We start from the raw sequence: 10,103 nt of genomic DNA on the forward strand, positions 1-10,103 counted from the left end.
TTCAATGAATAACGTGTGTGTAGTGACAAAGGCCTGTTACCCTGAAATATGGTGACATTAGATGAAGGTAAAGGGTGATGTTTGGAGAGCTACTTGAGTGATTGTGATGCGGAGGGAGATATTGGCATGACCACAGAAATCATCATGGAAATGAGGCAGATGCAGACATCATGCACCACTGGGAGGGACTAACAACAATACCTATTAGTCCAATACCAAAATGTATAAGGTAATGTTGAGTACTGGTGTATAAGGTACAGCATATTGTTGTGTTTGTGCATCGTGTGTTTGAAAACATGCGTATACAGATATAGCTATCAACAAAACGAGAACCCGACTCAGAAATACTTGTGTATGGCTATAGTTTTAGTATGACGTTCTATCGTCTCTTTCAAAACAAGACTTTTGTAAATAGATATTTTCTATAGCTAACATCGACAATCTGAAAACAAGAACCAGTTTCATGTGACAGTGTGTTTCAATGTGCTACACTAATGTACCATATCACTGAAGTAGAAGACTAGCTGTGTTAATATGATAGCTGTTACTATGTGCTTCTTGCTTAGCTTTTCTATCTGAAATTTAGATAAAGCCTTGAAAGAATAACTGTGGGGTTCTGAGAAGATTATGAAATAACATGGCGTGCAATTGGTAAACTCCAAATATGCAGTATGCAGAACATTATTTAAAGTAATCTCATATCAGAGTTTTATGAAGATATCTGATTATTTTATATACATACAAATAAATTTTTCTGATATAAACTTAATATTAAGCAAGGATATTTTATTACATTTTCTTTAGTTTCAAGAAATGCAAACAATCGTAGGATACAAGATATTTCTAAACAAAAGGACTATTAGGTATGGCATGAAAAGGTATGAGTTATAAGGCAATAACAGTTTCTGGATTCAGTGATACATTCAGAAGAGGATATTTATCAAAAGTGATTTATGGGCAAAAAAAATTGTACATAAAGAGGTTAGACTGACTACTGTACCTCTTACGACTGAGATAATTAGCAGCAATTAGGTAGAGTTAGGTAACTGGATCATCCCTCTTGGTGAATGTCGACTTCTAAGGTGGCGTGCCTTTTCCTGTTCGCCTTGTACCAGGACTCCAGAACTCACCTCCGCTTTGTTGTCGAACATTGACTATTTGCGTGCTGTGCAGAACTGTCATGGTAAAGAAAAAAAATGTGTGTGCTACTCTGTTCTTAAATAAATGTAATGGTCATTTGTCTTTCTTTTTTCTCTCTATATAAAGAAAAAGATGAGCAGCTTCATTATCGTTGTGCTGAGTAACTACACCCCACCCCACGCTGCTCCACCCATTCATTCAATCCCATCCCACTCGCTCAACCCCTTCCCACCTACCTATTACACCCAACCCCCATCCTTCACCCCTTCAACCCCACCCCACCTCAGTGACTCACCCCACCCCACAGACACACCCCACCTCACCGACACACCCCATCCCACCTCACCGTCACAACTCACCCCACCTCACCGACACATCCCACCCCACCTCAACGACACATCCCACCCCACCTCAACGACACATCCTACCCCATCTCAACGACACACCCCACCCCAACTCACCGACCCACCCCACCTCACTGACTAACCCCACCCCACCATCCCCATCTCACCCACTCCCCCCTCCCTCACCGACTCACCTTACCCCACCTCATCGACTCGCATTACCCCACCTCATCGACTCACATTACCCCGCATCACCGACTCACTCTACCCCACCTCACCGATTCACCCCACCACACCTCACCGAATCACCCCAGCCCATCTCACCGACTCATCCCACCCCACCTCACCCCAGTCATCTCTTTAACTTACCCACCTACCCAACCCCAGCCCACCCCCTCACCCCACCCACCCCATCACCCTCTCATCCCATCCACCCCACCCCTCCCCAAGCCCATGCCAAACCCACCCCAAACCCACCCCACTCCAACCCCAACCAACCCCACCCACTTACCCCTCGCCATTTCACCCCACCCCAACCAACCCCACCCATCACATGCCATTCACCCCACTCACCCCATGCCATTCATCCCACTCACCCCATCCCACTCACCCTATCCCACTCGATTAATCTCACATTCCACACCCTCCCCATTTGCCCCTCTCTTCAGTACTCACCCCACCTGTCTCCACTCAACCCTCAATCCACCCCACCTCATTCAAACATCACCCCACCCTTTCCCACTCAAACAACACACCCTACCTCACTCCCTCACCCATCCCTTCACCCATCCCCACCTCTCACCCCTCACCCCTCCCTTCACCCATTCCCACCCCTCACCCCCCTTTCACCCATCCCCACCCCTCACCCCTCCCTTCACCCATCCCCACCCCTCACCCCAATCCACCTCACACCCCTCACAAACTCTTAATCCCACCCTTAACCCCAACTAACTCCTCATCCCACCCCTCGCTCCATTCAATCAACCCCGCCCCATCCCAATTCCCCTGCACCAACCCGTCACTTCTCACACCACCACACCCTACTCAGCCCTCCACACACCATACCCCGCCCCATCCCACTCACCTCTCAACTTATCCCTCACCCCACTTAACTTCTCTCTCATCCCACCCGACTTACCCATCACTCCTCATTCACCCCACCTCACTCACCCCACCTCACTCACCCCACCCCACTCACCCCACCTTAGCCCCACCCCACTCACCACTCCACACTACACCCCACTCCACACTACACCCCACTCCACACTACACCCCACCTCACCCACCACACCACACCTCATCCACCACACCACACCCCACCTCACACCACCACACCCCACCACACGCCTCAACCACCACATCCCATTCATCAGACCCACCCTAGTCTTCGTATTTGAGTCCACTTCCCATTGATAACCCATTCCACTCATCCCACGCCAATCACTCCACCCAGCCCTACTCATAACACTCACCCTATCCCAACCCTCACCCCCCCACCCCATTCCAAATCTCACCTATTCACTTCACCCGAAACCTCACCCACTCACCCCACCCCAACCCTCACCCACTTACCAAAGCCAACCCCACTTACCCCTCCAACCTCAACCCATACCCCACTCATCCCATCCCACCCCAGACATCACTTACTCCTCATCCCAACTCCCTCCAATCACCTCATTCCATCCCTCACACTTCACTCCACCCCTCACACTTCACCCTTCACATCCCACTCCACCCCACCCATGACACCCCACCTCATCCCACGCCTCACCCTCCACCCCACACCTCACCTTCCACCCCACCCCACGCCACCCCACGCCACCCCACCCCACCCCATCCCTCCCCTCAACACTCCACCCATTCCTCACCCCATTCCTCACCCCACCCCGCCCCACCCCACCCCACCCCACCGCACCCCACCGCACCCCATTCCTCACCCCACCCTACCCCACCCCACCCCACCCCACCCCACCCCTCATACAACCCACCCCACCCCTCATACAACCCACCCCTCATCCCACACCCACTCCTCATCCCACACCCACTCCTCATCCCACACCCACTCCTCATCCCACACCATTCTCATCCCACACCCCATTCAACGAACCCCACCTCACCCCTCATCCCACACCCCATTCAACGAACCCCACCTCACCCCTCATCCCACACCCCATTCAACGAACCCCACCTCACCCCTCACTCCACCCTGCCCCTCACTCATCCCCCACTCTCCACCCCACCTCTCACTCCACCCTGCCCCTCACTCCACCCCACCCCACGCTCCATCCCCCCCCTCGCTCCACCCTACCCCACCCTTCGCTCCACCCTACCCCACCCATCACCCTACTCAGCCAACTCACCATACCTCACTCGCCTCACTAAACTGCTCTCCCCACCAAACCTCTCCCCACATTCACCCAGCAAAACTCATCTCCCCTGTCACCCCACTAAATCCCTCTCCACTCACCCAACCCCATTCCTCAACCCACTCCACCTCACCCTACTCACCCCAGCCAACTCACTCTACCCCATCCGACCCCACTCAAGTCACCCAACCACACCCCACACCCTATTCCACCCCATCCCACTTCACACCCTATCCCACCTCACCTCACACCAGTAACCACTCACTCAACCCCACTCAACCTACCTGACTCACCGCACACCCTAACCCACCCCACTTATCACACACCCAAACCCACCCCGCTCACCACATCCCACCAGTGACCCCCATGCCCCACTCCCCACTCACTACATCCCACCAGTGACCCCCATGCCCCACTCCCCACTCACTACATCCCACCAGTGACCCCCATGCCCCACTCCCCACTCACCACATCCCACCAGTGACCCCCATGCCCCACTCCCCACTCACCACATCCCACCAGTGACTCCCATGCCCCACTCCCCACTCACCCCACCCCAGCCCACTCCACTTACCCAAGTCACTTTACCCAACCCCTCACCCCACTCACCCTACCCCACCTATCACACCAAAGCACCCCATCCACCCCACCCCACCCCACCTTACCCTATCCCACCCCACCTCACACAACTAGCCACTCACCCCACCTCTCAACCCATTCACCCCACTCAACCCACCCCACCACCTCACCACACACCCTAGCACACCCCACTCACCACATCCCACTAGTCATCCCCTCGCCCCACACCCCAATCAGCACATCCAGTCAGTCACCCCTTCGCCCCACACCCTACTCACCCCACCCCACTCTTTACCCCATTCACAGCACCCCACTCCTCAATCCAATCACCCCACCCTACCGATCATGCCACTCCACCCCATCTACCCCACTCCACCACATCTACCCCACTCCACCCCACTCCATCCCACCCCACCCCACAAGACCCCACCCCACTCCACTCCAATCACCGATCCCATTCACCCTATTCTTCACTTCACTCACCAAATCCCTTACCCACTCTACTCACTCTCCGTTCACCCCACTCCACTCACCCCAACCCATTCACCCAATCCCACTCACCGCACCCCACTTTACCCCACTTTACCCCACATCCCATGCCCCATCCCGTGCCCCATCCCACCCCACTAACCACTCAATCCACCCCATCCCATTCATCCCACCCACCTCACCCCACCACCTTTCACCACACACCTCACTCACCCAACCCCACCCAACATATGCCAATCACCTCACCCCACCCTTCACCCTATTCAACCCACCCTTCACACGATCCACACCACCAAACCTCAATCACCCATTACCCCATTTCACCTTACTCCTTACCTAACTCCACCCCACTCACCTCTTACCCAACACCACCCCACTCACCCCTTACCCAACTCCACCCCACTCACCCCTTACCCAACTCCACCCCACTCACCCCAATTTCCCACCCTTCATTCCTTAGCCCTACCCTCATCACTCACTACTAACTACATCCCATGCCACTCCCCCAACGTACCCCACCCCACTGCACTCAGTCTTCACCCCACCAAACTCCTCTCCTGACTCATTCCACACCACTGAACCCTAACCCCACCCCACCCAACTCACCCCACCTCACCTCACTGAATCATCACCCCACCGAACCCTACTCAATCTCCACCCCACCGAACCGCACTCACCACATCAAACCCCTTTCCCAACTCACCCCACCTCACAGCCCAAACACTCCATCCCAACCCACTCCTAGCTCTCACAAACTGACCACATTCACCCCATCCCACTCACCCTTAACCCCACACAATCTCACTCATCCCTAACCCCACACAACCCCACTCACCCCACATCCCACCTAACCCTTCATATCACTCACCCACCTCACCCTTCACTCCTCACCCCACCCGACCCCACTCACCCCACCCCAACCTCCAGCCCTCACCCAACCAGACCCATCTCCAGTCCATGTCACTTACCATTCACTTTACCCCATTAAACCCACCCCACCCCACTCTACTAACCTCTCACATCAAACCACCCAACTCACCCCTCACCCTACCCCATCCCTAAGCCCACTCCTTCCCTCAAGCTACACATCCCACTCCCCCACCTCATCCAATAACCCTACCCCATCCAACTAACACCACCCCACCTCATTCACCTCTCACCCTACCACATCCTATTCACTCGACTCACTCCACCCCATCCAACTAACCCCACCCCACCCCACTCACCTCTCGCCCCACCACATCCTACTCATTCGACTCACCCCAGCCCACACTTCACCCAATCCCTAACCTCGCTCACTCCAACCCAACCAACTCCCCACTCTCATCAGTGCATCCTACTAACCCCACGCCATTCACCCCATGTAGCTAGCCCAACATCATTCCACCTCGCTCACCCAACGCCATCCCACCCCGCTCACCCAATGCCAATCCCACCCTGCTTACCCCTCACCACACACCACCCCACTAACCCCAGCCCAATCCACTTAACCCACAACCTACCTCAACCCTCTCAACCCACAACCTACCCCAACCCATTTAACCCACAACCCACCCTACTCCTCACTCCACCCTACTCATCCCATTCATGCTGTCACATCCCACTCACCCCTCCCTATCCCACTCACCGCATTCCACCCTTCATCCCTCACCCCACCCGACTACTCACGTACCCTACTCGCTCCTAACAGCACCTTACTTCGCTCACCACTCATAGTACCCAGCCGCTTACCAAACTCCACCTCTCACTTCATCCCACCCCATCGCACTCGCTCCACCCCCTAACTTCACCAAACTGACCTCTCACCACACCCCCACCCCACTCACCCAACCCCACCCCACAACCCACTCATCAATCCACTCCATTCAACCCATGTCTCCCATCCAATCCCATTCACTCCACGACACCAACCCCATTTACCCCACTCACTCCATTCCACCCCTCATACCCATCACTCCACTCAACCCCTCACCCCACTCAGCACAGGCACTTCACCCTAGCCACCCCAACCCAACTCATACCCCAGTCACCCCACCCCACCCCTCACCACACTCCTCTAACCCACCCTTCACCCCTTACCACACCCCATTCAACCCTCATCCCACCCTATTCCACTCACCACGTTCATCCCACCAAACTCCTCTCCACATTAACCCACCTCACACTCCACCCACTCCACCCAGCCCCACTCCCACCTCACACCACCCAACCCTACTCACCCCACTCCTCAACCCACTAACCCCACATAACCCATTCACCCCACCATACCCCTCATCCTTCTCCCCACTCCATTCCACTCACCACTCATACCACTCAATCAGCACCACCACACTCACCTCATACCCCACACCATCCCTCATCCCACTCACCTCACCCCACACAACCCAACCCCACTCCTCTCGCCCCTCACGACAGCCCACCCCATTCACCATTCACCCCAACCCATTCCTCACCCTAACCGATCCTTCAACCTAACCCACCCCTCACCTTGCCCCTCACACCACCCCACCCTCACCCCACTCACCCTTCACACCCCTCACCCCACTCACTTCTCACCCCACTCACCCCTCACCTCACCCCACCCCACCCCACCTCTCACCCCACTCACCCCTCACACAACCCATCCGCACACCACCCCTCACCCCACTCCTCACCCCACTCATCCCTCACCACCCCACCCCTCACACCACCACACCCAACTCACCCCACTCACACTACCACACCCGTTATTCCCCCCTCCCTACCCCCACCCCACTCCCCACTCATACCAACCCACCCACTCGCCCCCAAGCCACTCACCCCACTCCACCCCACACCTGTACTCTCACTCCACTTCTCAACCCACTCTCCTCACGCAACCCCACTCATTCATCACCCCATCCCACCCCACTCACTCATCCAACCCCACCCCTCACCCCACTCACCCCTCACACAATCCATCCACACCCCACTCACCTCTCACCACCCCACCCCCACCCCACCCCTCACACCACCACACCAAACTCACCCCACTCACCCTACCACACCCCTCATGCTCCACACCCTACCCCCACCTCACTCCCCACTCATACCAACCCACCCACTCGCCACCAAGCCACTCACCCCACTCCACCCCACACATGTACTCTCACTCCACTTCTCAACCCACTCTCTTCACGCAACCCCACTCATTGATCACCCCATCCCACCCCACTCACTCATCCAACCCCAACCATCACCCCATTCACCCTACCCCATCCCACCCCACTCACTCACCTCATCCCACCCCAACCATCACCCCATTCACCTTACCCCGTCCCACTTACCCTTCTCATCCCAACCCACTCCCCACCCACCCCTGCCAAATCCCACTCACTCTTCACCTCACCGAACTCCACTCACCCACGCCACCTAATTTCACACCTCACCCCAATCCACTCACTCCACTCAATTAGCTCATCCCACCCCAAGCTTCACCCCATTCACCCTACCCCATCCCACTTACCGTTCTCACTCCAACCCACTCCCCTCACCCCTGCTAAATCCCACTCATACCCACCCCAGCCCACTCACTCTACCTCATCCCTCACCCCACTCTCCCACTGAACCCCACTCACCCCATTCAACGAACCCCACCTCACTCCTCACCCCATACCCCACTCAACGAACCCCACCTCACCCCTCATCCCACGTTCCAACCCAGCACACTCACGCCTCATCCCACACCCCAACCCAGCCCACTCACCCCACCCCAGCCCACTCACCCCACCCCATCTCACCCCTCAATCCACCCCGCCCCTCACTGCACTTCACCCTTCACCTCACGCTACCCCTCACCTTACTCAACCCACTGCACCCCACTCACCCACCCCACCTCTCACAACACTCGACCTCGTCCCACCCACCCAACCCTACCTCACCCCAAACCACCCAACCCATCACCTCACTCACCCCACCCCTACCCTTACCCTTCTCCCTTCTCCATCCCACTCACCCTTCACCCCACACCACCTCACTGACTCCTCATCTAATCCCAATGCTCATCTCACTCACCCCTCTGGTAAATTACCAATATGCTGGGAATCGAACCAGGGACTCTCAGGTGAGAGCCAGGCAGCATACCACTACACCACGACCAGGTAAAAGTTAACTCACGTTGTCACAATCTTGTAACCAACGTCCCTCCGCCCCCACTGTGGGCATCAAGAGGATGAGTTAACCCCCTGGCACTCGGGCAAGTAGATGCTTTTAATCTATCCCAAGCACTTACGGCAAGTCAGAATGAAGGGAGAAACCTGTACTGTACACAGGAAAAATCATCTGGTAAATTACCAATATGCTGGGAATCGAACCAGGGACTCTCAGGTGAGAGCCAGGCAGCATACCACTACACCACGACCAGGTCAAAGTTAACTCACGTTGTCACAATCTTGTAACCAACGTCCCTCCGCCCCCACTGTGGGCATCAAGAGGATGAGTTAACCCCCTGGCACTCGGGCAAGTAGATGCTTTTAATCTATCCCAAGCACTTACGGCAAGTCAGTGTACAGTACAGGTTTCTCCCTTCATTCTGACTTGCCGTAAGTGCTTGGGATAGATTAAAAGCATCTACTTGCCCGAGTGCCAGGGGGTTAACTCATCCTCTTGATGCCCACAGTGGGGGCGGAGGGACGTTGGTTACAAGATTGTGACAACGTGAGTTAACTTTTACCTGGTCGTGGTGTAGTGGTATGCTGCCTGGCTCTCACCTGAGAGTCCCTGGTTCGATTCCCAGCATATTGGTAATTTACCAGATGATTTTTCCTGTGTACAGTACAGGTTTCTCCCTTCATTCTGACTTGCCGTAAGTGCTTGGGATAGATTAAAAGCATCTACTTGCCCGAGTGCCAGGGGGTTAACTCATCCTCTTGATGCCCACAGTGGGGGCGGAGGGACGTTGGTTGCAAGATTGTGACAACGTGAGTTAACTTTTACCTGGTCGTGGTGTAGTGGTATGCTGCCTGGCTCTCACCTGAGAGTCCCTGGTTCGATTCCCAGCATATTGGTAATTTACCAGATGATTTTTCCTGTGTACAGTACAGGTTTCACCCTTCACTCACCCCATTTAAAGCTTCACCCCCTAACCCCACCAGACCCCACTCATCCCACCCCACCCCTCACCCCTCACCCCATCATGCCCTCACTCACGCCACCCCATCTCATGCAC

This window comes from Coenobita brevimanus, chromosome 76 (assembly GCF_032717465.1).
Source record: "Coenobita brevimanus isolate Jiangsu-jjx chromosome 76, ASM3271746v2, whole genome shotgun sequence".
Classification (NCBI taxonomy): Eukaryota; Metazoa; Arthropoda; class Malacostraca; order Decapoda; family Coenobitidae; genus Coenobita; species Coenobita brevimanus.